The sequence below is a fragment of the Oncorhynchus nerka genome, linkage group LG8 (assembly GCF_034236695.1).
Source record: "Oncorhynchus nerka isolate Pitt River linkage group LG8, Oner_Uvic_2.0, whole genome shotgun sequence".
In the NCBI taxonomy this organism is placed as follows: domain Eukaryota; kingdom Metazoa; phylum Chordata; class Actinopteri; order Salmoniformes; family Salmonidae; genus Oncorhynchus; species Oncorhynchus nerka.
In genome coordinates this window covers 27,383,599-27,399,791 of record NC_088403.1, presented here as the reverse complement: position 1 = coordinate 27,399,791, position 16,193 = coordinate 27,383,599, and the positions used below count along the sequence as shown (strand labels likewise).

Genomic DNA, 16,193 nt, shown 5'->3' with positions numbered 1-16,193 from the left:
CGCATTGACTTCTTCTGTGGCTGGGGTGTCAAACAAATTTTGCCCCGCGGCCACATTCGGTCTCCAACTAGGTCCGGAGGGCCGCACTGAAAATTGGTAATGTTCCTGTGCCTTACCATCTACATTTGCAAAATGTAGTTCTCTATCCATCGTTTTTGGAACACCCTGTCTACCTTTAATTTCCGTCATTATTAGGGACACATTCAATAAACTGTATAAAAAGGCCATTATCATTTTCTACACAGTTTCGAGTTGGTTTTAGTAATTTTAAAGTATACTGATCAAAAATATAAACGCAACTATTTCAACGATTTTAGAGTTACAATTCATATAAGGGAATCAGTCAATTTAAATAAATTCATTAGGCCCTAATCTATGGATTTCGCATCTGGGAATACAGATATGCACCTGTTGGTCACAGATAAGTTTTTTTTTTAAAGTTAGGGGCGTGGATCAGAAAAGTTAGTATCTGGTGTGACCACCATTTGCCTCATGCAGCGCAACACATTTCCTTCGCATAAAGTTGATCAGGCTGTTGATTGTGGCTTGTGGAATGTTGTCCCACAATTTTCTTCAATGGCTGCGCAAAATTGCTGGATATTGGCGGGAACTGGAACATGCTGTGCCTGTGGTACATGTCAGTCCAGAGCATCCCACACATGCTCAATGGGTGACATGTCTGGTGAGGATGCAGGCCATGGGACATTTTCAGCTTATGTACAAATCCTTGCAACATTTATTTTTTATTTTTTATCCTTTATTGGTGCATTTTCTTTGTATCCTTTATTTGGAGGTGGCTTATGGTAGATACATGAACATTACATTCTCTGGCAACAGCTCTGGTGGACATTCCTGCAGTCAGCATATTGCATGCTTACTCAAAACTTGAGACATCTGTGGCATTGTGTTGTATGACAAAACTTCTTCTGTGACAAAAGCTTCTTAATATGCCACACCGGTCAGGTGGATGGATTATCTTGGCAAAGGAGAAATGCTCACTAACCGGAATGTAAACACATTTTGGGACTAACAATTTACATGTTGCGTTTATATTTCTGTTCAGTGTATATTGAGTAATTTTAAAGTATTTACTCCCTAACAGTCTAGCTTGAATTTCTGTGATTATTAGCAAGCTGGACACAGTCGTGAAACTATGTAAAAAGGTCCATTATCATTATCTCATTTACTCAAACCACTCACTTTTAAACCACAAGCTTTAAGGTGTATGCTGCCACCTACTGTGCTGGAGTGTGTGGTCAATCACGGTTTACATTAGATCCACCTACCTAACTGTACTATTAAGAACAATTAAAAGAGCCCTACTAACTTCTAACAGACCCCTTCCCCAGCCCTTCCAAATTCATCCAACCTCAATGACAAACCATGCATGCCAACCAAATGTAATGACGAGTTCAATGTACAATGTCGTAGACACAACTGAGCAAACACCACCTCTTCCTTCATTATCTGACCTTTGAATCTTGGTCCGTCTACCATTTTTGGTGCAAGGACTTCAGAGAGAGGCGAGGAATAAACTATACAACTTTGCATCTGTTCCCTGTCAAAACTGTCGATTTATCAAACAATATAATTTCAATTATGACATTATGATTGGGATAAACAGTATATTTAAAAAAAAAAAAATATTCACCAGGTCCTGGCTGCATGCATGAGGAATTTTATGTCTGTCTACTAAAGTTTTCAATACATTGGGACCAGGTTGGGGCTTAAGTGGATTGTTGACAACAAGCTGCATATTAATGTAAATAAATCACAAATATACAGTATATGACATTTCCTGTCTGCAACATTACTGTCTAGGATAGTGGACCTAATGGTCTTGGCCTGCTCCTCTGATAAGGCCCTTTTCCACTAGATTGGACTAGAGGTCTTCGATAATTCCATCAAAAGATAATCAAGTGATTTACCACTAATTACCAGTTGAATACAGAAATTACCATGCATCATCTGCACTGTGTATGAAATAACCTTTATTGTTCATGTATGTCTACAGATCTAATACAATGTTCAAACATACATTTTTCTGCACAAACACAATGCGTTACATTTGCAACTCAGTTATTATGTATGATAAAGATATTATTATTATTATATTATTTATTATATTTGTTAGACGCTGGGATGAATGCGGAAGATGGAATTAATGGCGCATGGCAAGATGAAGCGAGGCTGAAAGAAGAGCGTGAGGTTCAAACCCAAACCAACATCTGCGAAATACAAGCACAGTACCTTCTCCTTTGAGTCAAGTACAGAAGAGATAAGTACGTGCCTGAAACCCCTGAGCAGTCAACAGATAGTGAACCTAGGATAGGATAAAGTAATCCTTCTCACCCCCTTACTAGATTTAGATGCACTATTGTAAAGTGGCTGTTCCACTGGATGTCTTAAGGTGAACGCACCAATTTGTAAGTCGCTCTGGATAAGAGCGTCTGCTAAATGACTTAAATGTAAATGTAAATGAACTCTCAGAAATTGAACCTGACAGAAGTGAAGAGGAAGAACCTGCACCGACAGGTGATGTGAAGGCTTCCGAGCCTCACCCCAATGATCAGGAAAATGGCCGAGATGACTCTAGCCCAGTGGGAGTACAATTCTTGGAGAAAGTAGATCCATGCCTTTTGGCCGACCCGTTTGTGGTATCAGGATGTGTGAAGAAGGAGTTGGTTCTTGTCAATTCAGTCAAAGTATCCAGAAGTGGACTTGAGTAGATTTTTTGTGTGTCTGCTGCTCAGAGGGAGAGGGCGCTATGCGACTCGGGATGAGAGCTGTGTCCTGCTTTGCTCTCCGGAGTAGAGCACTGCTGAAAGGAGTGATAACTGGGGTAGCGTTGAGTGTTGAGGTGGATCGACTGATGCAGACCCGGTGGCAAGCACAAGCCTGAGGAGACCCAGCCTGTCCTTCTGAGTTTTTATGCATTCACACCCCTTGACTTTTTCCACATTTGTGTTACTGTACATCCGGAGAGCTTTTGTTTCAAACCCACTATGGTGTTTCAGGTGCCAAGTTTATGGTCATGTTGCAGCAGTATGTAGGAAGGAGATTCCGAGGTGTGAGAAGTGTGCAGGAGGGCATGGGAGAGTGTGTAGGTTCGGTGGAAAAGGTGGAATGCTTCAATTAGGGGGTGGCCATGTTGCTTGGGATCAGAAATGTCCTATGTAAGTGAGACAGGTTGATGTTTCCAGGGTGAGAGCACTGCAGCAGCAGAGATGTTTTTGGGTGTCAAAGATTTTAGTGCAGATTAACTAAAGGGGGTTTTGAGAGAAGGGGTTACACCCAAAGTAGTGGGAAGGGATGGTGGGGTGTATTGGGGATAGTGGTATTTTTTAAATGTTTTATTTAACCTTTATTTAACTAGGCAAGTGAGTTAAGAACAAATTCTTAATTACAATGAAGGCCTACCCCGGCCAAACCCGGACGACGCTGGGCCAATTGTGCGCCGTCCTATGGGACTACCAATCATGGCCGGATGTGATACAGTCTGGATTCAAACCAGGGACTGTAGTGACAGCCTCTTGCACTGAGATGCAGTGCCTTGGACGCTGAGCCATTCGGGAGACCAAAAAAGGATATATACAGTATCTGGTTAGATGATGGTGCATTTTCCTTTTCCCCCATATCCTCTTTTTTGTGAACAAATGTTTTAAAATTCAAAAAGGCACTCACACATCCGAGCAATCTTTTTTGCAGGTGCATGGCAACAGTTGATCAAGATGAAGGAAAAAGGAAACCGCACACTGCTCTTGATAGAATCACTGATCTTAAATAAGCTTACGTATCGGCCTCACAGCCTCGTCAGAGCTTTTGTGATTTAATTGTAGCACCCTTATGTAGACCTGGCCCCACCCACATCCGTTCCACGCATCGACAGGGGTTGGAGGCGAAGGAAAATCAAATAAGTACTACCAAATATAACAATATGCATTTCATAAATATTCGAATAAAGTGCGTAAATAAGACGTATTAAACACGTCTGTAAAATCACAATGAGGACATAGCAAGTTCTCATTAATCATTTGGTACATCGTACGAAAAACAGAGTAATCTTAAATATGGACATAATTCATGTTCAAATTCACAACATAACATACTTAGGCATTTCATCATTAAGTCCTTTAGGAAGTAATGTCTGCAAGGTGAAAATCCCAAAACATATTTTACTCAGAGTATTATTATCACCTCCCCTGTCTGATATCTTAACTTTCCCTATGCCACAAAATCTAAAAGGTAGAAATGTCATGCTTTTTTAGGTCATTAAAATGTACTGCGACTGGATAATCCCTTTCGTTTCTCCTGATTGAACTTTTATGTTCACTAATTCTCGAGAGGTTTTACCGACAGAGATAGGCCCACATGGACAATAAATAATGTAAATAACATGGGTGGTGTAACACGTAATAATGTAATTGATTTGGAACCGTTTTCCTGTGTGTGGGTGGCAGAAATATTCACACTTCATCATATTGTTGCACTGTGCGCATCCTCTGCATTTATAGCTATCGTTTCGAAGAGGGTGTGAAAGAGCCTGGCTGATTTTCTTTTGTGGCTGGCAGTTGGATTGAACCAATTTATCGCGTAAATTGCGACCTCTCCTATACACAATAAGTGGTGGATTTTTAAATTCAGCCGGCAAAACCGGGTCCGATGATAAAATATGCTAGTGTTTCTTGACCACATCTCCCACTTTTCGCGAGTTCAAAGTATATGTGGTTGTGAACATTACGGAATGTTCTTTAGCGGGTCTTTTTTGTAGCAGTTCAACTCCTGTTTTTTCTAATGCCAAATTAAGAGCTTCATCCACATATTGTGGCGAATAGCCTCTTCTTAGAAACCTAATGCGCATCCCCGCTGCTTTTTCTAGATAATCGTCTGTGGAGTGGCAGTGGAGTGGCAGTCTGAAAAACGGGCTTCTTGGAAGTCCTCTTTTTAAGGTCAGGGTGGAAGCTGTCCCGCTGTAATAGAGTATTTCCATCCGTTTCTTTTCTATACAGAGTTGTTTTCATTATTAACAAAACGTTCTTCAAAAATACCCACATAAAAATTAGCATAGCTCGGAGCGAATGTGGAGCCCATCGATGTTCCATTCGTTTGGAGGGAGTATTCATCATCAAACCTGAAATAGTTATACGTCCAAACATATTCAGCCAGCTCTAGAATTAAGTTTGTTGGTGGATATTCGTTAGTATCTGTCTCCCAAATAGTGTGCTAGTGATGCCAACTCCTCAACCACACGGGGAATACTGGTATATAGACTCTCGATATCTAATGTGAACAAAAGTGCAATGCACTTTCCGAACTGTGAAAAGCAGCAACACACAACGAAGCGTCTAGCCTCCCGGATGAAATGAAGAAATGAGGCGCTGCATTGAACCACAGAGTTTTTAAACCCAGAGATGCAACCTCAGGTGTCATTCGTGAACGCTTGCTTAGCAGACGAAGCGGACCAGGCCGGGGTATGTGGTTTGAGAAGTCAATAGAAGTGAAACATTCTTCCTTAGTTGTCAATGTTCTTAAAATCTTCATTTGAGCCAATGTCTTTAGTAGCTAAAGATGTTATAACTACAACCTCAACAAAGTAAAAAACTGACACGTTTTAATTTGTCAAAAACGACTTAATATTGAAGGATTGAGCAGCTAACCGATCGCTGCCGCTGTACATAGTCTATCGGTAAATAGCCCACCCATTTTTACCTACCTCATCCCATACTGTTTTTATTTATTTTATTTTCTGCTCTTTTGCACACCAATATCTATACCTGTACATGACCATCTGATCATTTATCACTCCAGTGTTAATCTGCAAAATTGTAATTATTCGCCTACCTCCTCATGCCTTTTGCACACAATGTATATAGACTCTCCTTTTTTCTACTGTATTATTGACTTGTTAATTGTTTACTCCATGTGTAACTCTGTGTTGTCTGTTCACACTGCTATGCTTTATCTTGGCCAGGTTGCAGTTGCAAATGAGAACTTGTTCTCAACTAGCCTACCTGGTTAAATAAAGGTGAATTAAAAAAATAAAAATAAAAAAGGAGTGCCTTTGATTTGGCAGCATGCACATGCGCAGTTTGTTTCTGCACATGAGTTTGGCTGCTTTCCAAACACGTAAAAGACGATGACGTTTTATGATGTCTGACGAGTTTACACTTGCAGGGCGAGGGAGGAAGGAATTCGTTTTTTTTGGTCCATTCAACAACAGAGCGATACGATCCTTGTTTCAGCAGGATGTTGTATCTATACCTTATGTCATGCCTTATTGGAATGGACTTATTGATAATATCTGTTGGAAAAAAGTTTGGATGTTGCCACAAACATACCTACTTGTTAACAAAATTAAGGAAGTTTCCTTTAAAATTATTCATAAATATTATCCTGCCAACCACTATATGAAGAAGTTTAAGGAAAACATCAACTCAAATTGCTCCTTTTGTAATGACCACCCAGAAACAGTTGTGCATCTTTTTTGGCATTGTATGCATGTAAGAAAACTGTGGCAAGACATCAGTAGGATTATAATTGAACACATTTATGAAGATTTTACACTATTGTGGAGAGATGTACTGTTTGGATTCTTTACATACAATAGAAATAAGCGGAATCATTTTTATGTAATTCATTTCATTATTCTTTTGGCCAAATTTCATATACACAAATGTAAATTTGCAAACAGAAAACCACATTTTCGTACCCTACAAAAAGAAATTGAACTGTATTTTAAGACGGTTAAATGCTCTACTAACAAAAAAGCTGTTAGAATTGTAAGTATATGCATGTCCCTTAAGGTCCTTGTGTAATTGTAATGTGATATTGTACCCCCTAGCTCGATTGTCCATTGTTTGTAATCTATGTATGCTTGTGTTCCCTCATGTGCTTTATGTATTGATTTGTTGTTAATAAAAAATTTAAATTTAAATTTAAAAAAAGTTAGGAATTAGTTTTAAATGGACCGCCCTTGCCCGGAAATTCGTCACTCAATGGTTGTGTTTTCAGCCACCGGTCGCTTTTGGGTGCTTTATATGGCTACAGTCAATTATGATTGCAGGTCTACTTATATTAACTATATAATTATTAATATACACCTACTGTATGATAGCTAGCAAATGAATTAGCTAACTAATGTTAGCCTGCCTAGTTACTTCTGAAGAAGGAAAAAAATGTATTTCTACAATTTCCAAAAGCTAACCAAATAAAAACATTATTACTTTTACGAGATGTGTCTGTGCATTAGTAGCACAACTTCTAACTTATTTACTTACACTTGAACGTTGACTCCATATTGACATTGAGGATGTACAATCATCGCGAATTGAATTATGGGGCGTTTCAGGCCCAAAGTGAACATAATTGAATAACTCGCAAACTCCATTAAAAACGAGAGCTGAGGAGTTTATGTTGCAAACTTCTCTTGCTTATCATTTGGACCGAAGACAAATATGGCCGCGGGGAATCCCCCGAGGGCACAAGGCGAGGGTGTGTCTTTAATGAGTTTGAAATGCAGCCTTTGGCTAGCCAACGTCGCAATGACATCGCCGACAAGCGTGCTCGGGGATTTCTATTAAAGAAGCAGTTTCTGCCTATCTTCATACTGTACTGTCTTTGGTTGAACTCTCGTTCTTTACACATCAGTGATGGGTTCCACTAGTTATTACAGCCACAAAGTAAAAATAGACTATATCGTAAAAATGAATGAAAACAGACATTTTCTTTTTCGGGTTAGCAGTGGTTAGGTTTAAAATGAGATTTTAAGAAGGTCAATTGTGGAAATGGGCGGGGGTTATGACTTTGTGGCTGTGGTAACTGGTGACGACCCCTCAGTGGTTGAACTCTACTCCTCCCCTTTTATTATACTTTCCCATACAGCATTGCGGTGAATTATGGACCAAAGTGGTAAGAGACTATTTACTCTCCAGTTTCAGCTGTATTTTAGTTTTATTTGTGTATCAGTAGATTTAACTTGATACACAGCGAAATAGATTTAATTTGTAATCTTATTCATGTTCAGTTATACTTTACAAGTATTATCAGTGGAGTGTTTAAAGTACAAAAATTGAGGCCTTGTAGCAACCTCTCGTTGCCAGCTCACTGCTAGCTAAATAGCTAATATATTGCTAACTTTAGTTTCCGCAGATCTGTGTTGCCACAGTAGTAGCTAGCTAGCTAGCTAGCTAGCTATACTTTTTAGAATAAAGTGACGGTTGTAGTTGATCTGCCAGTGCAAAGCTAATAACTTAAATTGTCAAGACAGTACTCTAACCACAAAATATTCAGAATAAATAATGCGATGTTTGTAGCTTAGATTAAGTGATAGCTACGGTCTGCATTCTCCATCAATTTCTGCAACTCCAGACAATGTTAGCGTTGGCTAAAATGAAACATTAGCGCTTTACTGAACTAGTTATCATGGTTTTGATCACCTATGGATTGTCAACGTATAGTGTTATTGCTAGTAGCAAGTATCATGTAAATGTTTGCTTGGTAGCAAATGACTGACTCAGGTCACTGACATTTTGAATGATCCATCGTTTTCCCACAGACAATGACCTGCAAGGCACGGACGGCTCGGGGAGTCTTGGGGGCCCTGATGTCCGCAGACGCATCCCCATCAAACTCATCTCCAAACCAACCATCAGGAGCAAACCTGCTCCCCGGACACAAAGACCCATGGGCAGGCAGCCCTCCAAACCCCAGGCTGGGGATGAAGGTTAGCCAGCCACAAGTGCTTTCTCATTTTCTCAGTTTTAATTCCCATGGGCTAGATTTGGGGTAGGGAAACTTGTTTCTAGGTCATACAAGCAAGCTTTCATATGGGACTACTGTAAGGCAACATATCTGTGTTTCTAGAGAGTTTTAGCTTCAAGCAAGAGGAAAGGTTCGACAGTGGTACCAAGGCTGGGGATGTGTTTGCAAGTCAACGGAGGTTCCCCCAGCAAATGTTTTGGGACTTTAAGGTAGTGTTTCAATATCTATCGTTGGGGGGAAAAATGCATTCCACCTACATCATTACTGTGTCATAGACCTCTTGGTCTTTTCCCCACAGTTGAATTTGATTGGTGAAAAGGATGACATTCCAGCACACTTTTGTGACAAGTGTGGTCTGCCCATAAGGATCTATGGTCGCATGGTATGTCTCTTCGATCACGTTTTACATAGTGTGTTATGTGTCTCTTAAAAATGTTTTAGCGTAAGAGGCTATGAGTGCAGCAGCTTATGTTATTATCTGTATTTACTCACCAGATTCCATGCAAGCATGTGTTCTGTTATGAGTGCGCTTTGCTCCACGAGAAGAAGGGAGACAAGATGTGTCCAGGGTAAGCTCTTGACTTTTATTTTTAACCTACCCACTAGTGCAGTGGTTCTCAACTGGTTTTGCCTCTGGACCCAAATTGAACCAGGTGGTCTCAGTTGTGAAACAAAAATATCCCAAATGCAATCTGGAAAAATATATTCAATGTTGTATTGATAGTAAAGGTAGAAATTATATGACAAGGGAAAGACATTCCCACATTTTTCATTGTCAATAATACATTTCCCCCATATTCTTAATGAAGAATGTTAATAAGCTCACTGGTTTGAGACTACAAAATCAACCAGCTCTGCCAATAGCGATGTAAAAAATACTTTGATTGAACAAAAATAGAAAAGAGAGTGTTTTTATTATAATTATATAATTTCTACACACTTTCTAACTGGTTGTAGTTGTTTAAGTTCTGACTGGAGTATTTATACATTTTTTTACTCAAGACAGCCGTGTCTAGTGGCGTTACTTTTGATACCGGAGCCCCGGGGCATCGAAATCGCTAAGCAGCTTGCTTCTAAACAGTGTGCCGAGGCTTGTATCCCTTTATCAGAAGCACGCAATCAATGACGTTCGGCGCTTAGTTTTGTCGAACAACCACCTGATTGGTTTCAGTAGAAGACAAAGCGAGAAGGCATGCGTGATGTCATGTAGGTCAATTTGCCTGTTGTAAATTATTTTGACCATTAAGTGCCACTAGTGTACACGGTGTTGATCAAAGCCTCCCGTAATGAACCTATTTTCTACACAATTGGCTGGAAATGTTTCCCCATTACTACCTGCGACCCATTCAAAATGTCCCACCAGTTGAGAATCGCTGCACTAGTGTATTCAACTGTCCATATGCAGGCCTCCTGAGTGGCGCAGCTGTCTATAGCACTACAGACAGTAGTTCGATTCCAGGCTGTATCACAACTGGCCGTGATTGGGAGTCCCATAGGGTAGCGCACAATTGGCCCAGCGTCGCCCGGGTTAGGTTTTGGCCAGGGTAGGCCGTCATTGTAAAAAAATATTTGTTCATAACTGACTTACCTGGTTAAATAAATAAAATACAAATATAATATCTGTATGTGTGGTTGCTGGCTGCACTTACTAACTAAACCTTTGTGTTTTTTAGTATGCAGCTCTTCAGCTGCACAGACCCGGTCCAGCGCATCGAACAGTGTCTGCGTGGCTCCCTCTACATGTGCAGCATCGTGCAAGGCTGCAAGCGCACCTACCTTTCCCAGCGTGACCTGCAAGCCCACATCAACCACCGCCACATGAGGGCAGCCAAGGCCTTGGCAAGCCGCCAGGACGCCCTGCACCTTCCCCCATCCACAGAGGTGCCTGACCGCTTCCGTGTGCCCCCGCCTCACCTGCCCAAGACTCAAGGGCACCTCCCGCCCTCCCTCCAACACGGGGGTCATGACCCCTACAGTCAGCCACCACAGGCTTCCCATGATGCACCTCCTCTTTCCCAGGAGACCTTTCGCATCGCCACAGTAACTACACGCGCACGCAGCAACCTCATCACCGTGCCAATCCAGGATGACTCCGGTTCTTCCTCCACCTCTTCCTCCCGTGACCCTCTCCCTCCTGGCCCGGGCCCTGCTCCACCCCCACACCACCACCCTGACTACCCTGGTCAGCCTGTAGTGTCCCACCCCCACCACATGATGGCGCCACCGCAGCAGCACTATGGCCCTCCGCCTCCTCCCCCTCCACCCATCAACCACCCCATGCAGCACCCGCCCCAGGGCTCTGGAACACCCCACATGGTGTACAACCAGGCCGGCCCTCCCCGCCCATGTCCAACGCACCTCCTCCCATTACCCCCCGCCAGGACACATCATGGGTCAGATGCCCCCTACATGAACCACCCTCCTCCAGGCCCCCCACCTCAACACGGTGGTCCTCCAGTCAACGCCCCCTCCCCACCACTACAACCCTAACTCCATGCAGCAGTTCCCTGAGGACCAGGGCACACTCAGTCCCCCTTTTAACCAGCAAGGGGGTCTGAGCCCTGGGATGTGGCCTGCCCCTAGAGGGCCTCCTCCTCCAAGGATGCAGGGCCCCCCACCTCAGGGCCAGATGCCTGGACCCCATCACCCCGATCAGTCCCGCTACCGCCCTTATTATCAGTAAACTCTCAACTCCCCACGAAGTCGGGGGCATTATTTGACTTGTCCCTATTCCTCTTCAATGGTTTGAATAATGTGAACATGAGTCTCTGGGTTCTGTATGACTGTCATTTCTATGGAAACACTTAAGAGACTAGTCTATGGTGAATGTATGTATGTAGCTGTTCACTTTTATTGATATGAACCTTTTGGACTGTCAAATGAGCAATGATACATTTGAATCGCTCCTGTATTGGTCTCTAATGGACATTGTATCTGGAACATTTTTGGTTTGATGACGTCTCAATAAATATTTTCTAACCAAGTTAAATCTCATTATTTTTCAATATTATTAGTTATGGAAACGGTTTCATCCATATCAATAGGGGGTGGTGTATAATCTAACATTTGACATTGTTTGTGTAGGGAGCCCTGTGTTTTGGTTAATCTCATGACCTGGATTTGAAACTTTATTTAAAGCTTTTTCATCAAACTTCCCCTTTTTTTTAAATGTCAGATGGTCCAGCACTATCCTTCAGACAATTCTTCATTTTTTTCTTCTAATTCTCATTTCTGGAAAAGGCTTAAAATAAAAGTTAAAATCCAGGTCATGTGACATGATTGACCAAAACATGGCCCTAGTTATGTAGCTGCTGGGAGAAAATGAATACATTTTGAGAGGGGTGGCACTGTAATTATGACAAAACACCAAGATTACTTTATTAACCATTTCACATTTATGCCTTAACTGTGTTGCAGTGTGCTATTTAATGTCACCCTCCTTAGCAAATGCTTCAGGGGATTATTTTGCTATATAAAATTATATCAAGCTACTAGTAGTGTTTTGCTGTGGACTATTTGCTTTGTTGATTCTAAGGATTAGTGAGGCTATTTGAAAATAAGCAACTTTATTGTATGTTCGTAAAAAATGGCTTTGCCACGCAAGTATACACTGAGTGTACAAAACATTAGGAACACCTTTCTAATATTGAGTTGCACCCCCCCCCCCCCCCCCTTTGCCCTCAGAACAGCCTCAATTTCTCGGGGCAGGGACTCTACAAGGTGTCAAGCATTCCACATTCCTCATGTTGACTCTAATACTTGCCACTGATTGGTCTTCACATTATTAATAATGGGGCGGCAGGGTAGCCTAGTGGTTAGAGCATTGGACTAGTAACCGGAAGGTTGCAAGGTCAAACCCCGAGCTGACAAGGTACAAATCTGTCGTTCTGCCCCTGAACAGGCAGTTAACCCACTGTTCCTAGGCCGTCATTGAAAATAAGAATTTGTTCTTAACTGACTTGTTAGTTAAATAAAGGTACAATTTTAAAAAATTAAACAAACATCTGGAATCAGCCTATAAGAGGGTGGCTCTGTTGGTAGCATGGTGCTTGCAATACCAGGGTATAACCAATACCAGGGTTGGGGGTTTGATTCCCATGGGGGATTAGTATGACAAATCTATGCACTCGCTACTGTAAGTCACTCTGGATAGGAGTGTCTGCTATATGAAAAAAAGTAACAGGTTTTGGGTTTCAAATCGACCATTACAGCATACTTGTTTGCTGGGAACCTTATTATTGCTAAAATAATGTGTTCCTTGTCAGATCTTCCCTCTCGAAGTTCCATGACTCCCGGTTCGCAGGAGAGTAGACCCTGTTATCAAGCTCGTCCCCAGCCAGAGGATAGAACTCCCAATTAATGTTGGACACCTGAGGATGACTTCAATCAAAAGTTAATCATTAGGGGGTGCTTATATAGTCCTGTTTCACTGTATGTACAAGTGGGTAACCTGCACAGGTGTGAAATTGTTTTTGTTGCATATTACACTCCCACTGAGAGTGGGACCACAGCCAGGGGATCAGCCATTATTGACAGCGACCCTGGAGAAATTAGGAATTTTACTTTGTCAGCTCGGGGATTCAATCCTACAACCTTTCAGTTACTGGCCCAACGCTCCTTACCTGAAGTTTATTGTATCGTTTTGTACCTTTCCACTGAGAAATCCAGCAGAGTTACAGTTGAAGTAGGAAGTTTACAGACACCTTAGCCAAATACATTTAAACTCAGTTTTTCACAATTCCTGACATTTAATCCTAGTAAAAATTCCCGGTCTTAGGTTAGTTAGGATCACCACTTTATTTTAAGAATGTGAAATGTCAGAATAATAGTAAGAGAGAATGGTTTATTTCAGATTTGATTTCTTTCATCACATTCCCAGTGGGTCAGAAGTTTACAAACACTCAATTAGTATTTGGTAGCATTGCCTTTAAATTGTTTAACTTGGGTCAAACGTTTCAGGTAGCCTTCTACAAGCTTCCCACAATAAGTTGTAACTGAGTCAGGTTTGTAGGCCTTCTTTTTATGTATATATATATACACTGCTCAAAAAAATAAAGGGAACACTTAAACAACACAATGTAACTCCAAGTCAATCACACTTCTGTGAAATCAAACTGTCCACTTAGGAAGCAACACTGATTGACAATAAATTTCACATGCTGTTGTGCAAATGGAATAGACAACAGGTGGAAATTATAGGCAATTAGCAAGACACCCCCAATAAAGGAGTGGTTCTGCAGGTGGTAACCACAGACCACTTCTCAGTTCCTATTCTTCCTGGCTGATGTTTTGGTCACTTTTGAATGCTGGCGGCGCTTTCACTCTAGTGGTAGCATGAGACGGAGTCTACAACCCACACAAGTGGCTCAGGTAGTGCAGCTCATCCAGGATGGCACATCAATGCGAGCTGTGGCAAGAAGGTTTGCTGTGTCTGTCAGCCTAGTGTCCAGAGCATGGAGGCGCTACCATGAGACAGGCCAGTACATCAGGAGATGTGGAGGAGGCCGTAGGAGGGCAACAACCCAGCAGCAGGATCGCTACCTCTGCCTTTGTGCAAGGAGGAGCAGGAGGAGTACTGCCAGAGCCCTGCAAAATGACCTCCAGCAGGCCACAAATGTGCATGTCTGCTCAAACGGTCAGAAACAGACTCCATGAGGGTGGTATGAGGGCCAGACGTCCACGGGTGGGGGTTGTGCTTACAGCCCAACACCGTGCAGGACGTTTGGCATTTGCCAGAGAACACCAAGATTGGCAAATTCGCCACTGGCGCCCTGTGCTCTTCACAGATGAAAGCAGGTTCACACTGAGCACGTGACAGAGTCTGGAGACGCTGTGGAGAATGTTCTGCTGCCTGCAACATCCTCCAGCATGACCGGTTTGGCGGTGGGTCATTCATGGTGTGGGGTGGCATTTCTTTGGGGGGCCGCACAGCCCTCCATGTGCTCGCCAGAGGTAGCCTGACTGCCATTAGGTACCGAGATGAGATCCTCAGACTCCTTGTGAGACCATATGCTGGTGCGGTTGGCCCTGGGTTCCTCCTAATGCAAGTCAATGCTAGACCTCATGTGGCTGGAGTGTGTCAGCAGTTCCTGCAAGAGGAAGGCATTGATGCTATGGACTGGCCCGCCCGTTCCCCAGACCTGAATCCAATTGAGCACATCTGGGACATCATGTCTCGCTCCATCCACCAACACCACGTTGCACCACAGACTGTCCAGGAGTTGGCAGATGCTTTAGTCCAGGTCTGGGAGGAGATCCCTCAGGAGACCATCTGCCACCTCATCAGGAGCATGCCCAGGCGTTGTAGGGAGGTCATACTGGCACGTGGAGGCCACACACACTACTGAGACTCATTTTGACCTGTTTTAAGGACATTACATCAAAGTTGGATCAGCCTGTAGTGTGGTTTTCCACTTTCATTTTGAGTGTCACTCCAAATCCAGACCTCCATGGGTTGATACATTTGATTTCCATTGATCATTTTTGTGTGATTTTGTTGTCAGCACATTCAACTATGTAAAGAAAAAAGTATTTAATAAGAATATTTCCTTCATTCAGATCTAGGATGTGTTATTTTAGTGTTCCCTTTATTTTTTTGAGCAGTGTATATATATATATATATTTTCTCTCCAATTTCATGGTATCCAATTGGTAGTAGTTAAAGTCTTGTCTCGTCACTGCAACTCCCGTACGGACTCAGGAGAGGCGAAGGTAGAGAGCCATGCGTCTTCCGAAACACAACCCAATGTAGCCACACTGTTTCTTGACACAATGCACATCCAACCCGGAAGCCAGTCGGAGGACGCACGGAGGAACTGGCCAAACAGTTTTATTTTTGTTTCATCAGACCAGAGGACATTTCTCCAAAAAGTACGATCTTTGTCCCCATGTGCAGTTGCAAACCGTAGTCTGGCTTTTTTTATGGCGGTTTAGGAGCAGTGGCTTCTTCCTTGCTGAGCAGCCTTTCAGGCTATGTCGATATAGGACTCGTATTACTGTGGATATAAATACTTTTGTACCCGTTTCCTCCAGCATCTTCCCAAGGTCCTTTGCTGTTGTTCTGGGATTGATTTGCACGTTTCACACCAAAGTACGTTCATCTCTAGGAGACAGAACGGGTCTCCTTCCTGAGCGGTATGATGGCTGCGTGGTCCCATGGTGTTTATACTTGCATACTATTTCTTGTACAGATGAACGTGGTACCTTCAGGCTTTTGGAAATTGCTCCCAATGATGAACCAGACTTGTGGAGGTCTACGATTTTTTCTCTGAGGTCTTGGCTGATTTCTTTTGATTTTCCCATGATGTCAATCAAAGAGGCACTGAGTTTGAAGGTAGGCTTTGAAATACATCCACAGGTATACCTCTAATTGACTCAAATGATGCCAATTAGCCTATCATAAGCTTCTAAAGCCATGAGATAATTTTCTGGAA

General features: G+C 42.4%; 1 pseudogene; it reads left to right on the top strand.

Moving 5' to 3' along the window:
• Positions 1-7,801: 7,801 nt before the first annotated feature.
• LOC115133063 (E3 ubiquitin-protein ligase Hakai-like) lies at positions 7,802-11,743 on the top strand (annotated as a pseudogene).
• Positions 11,744-16,193: the final 4,450 nt, after the last annotated feature.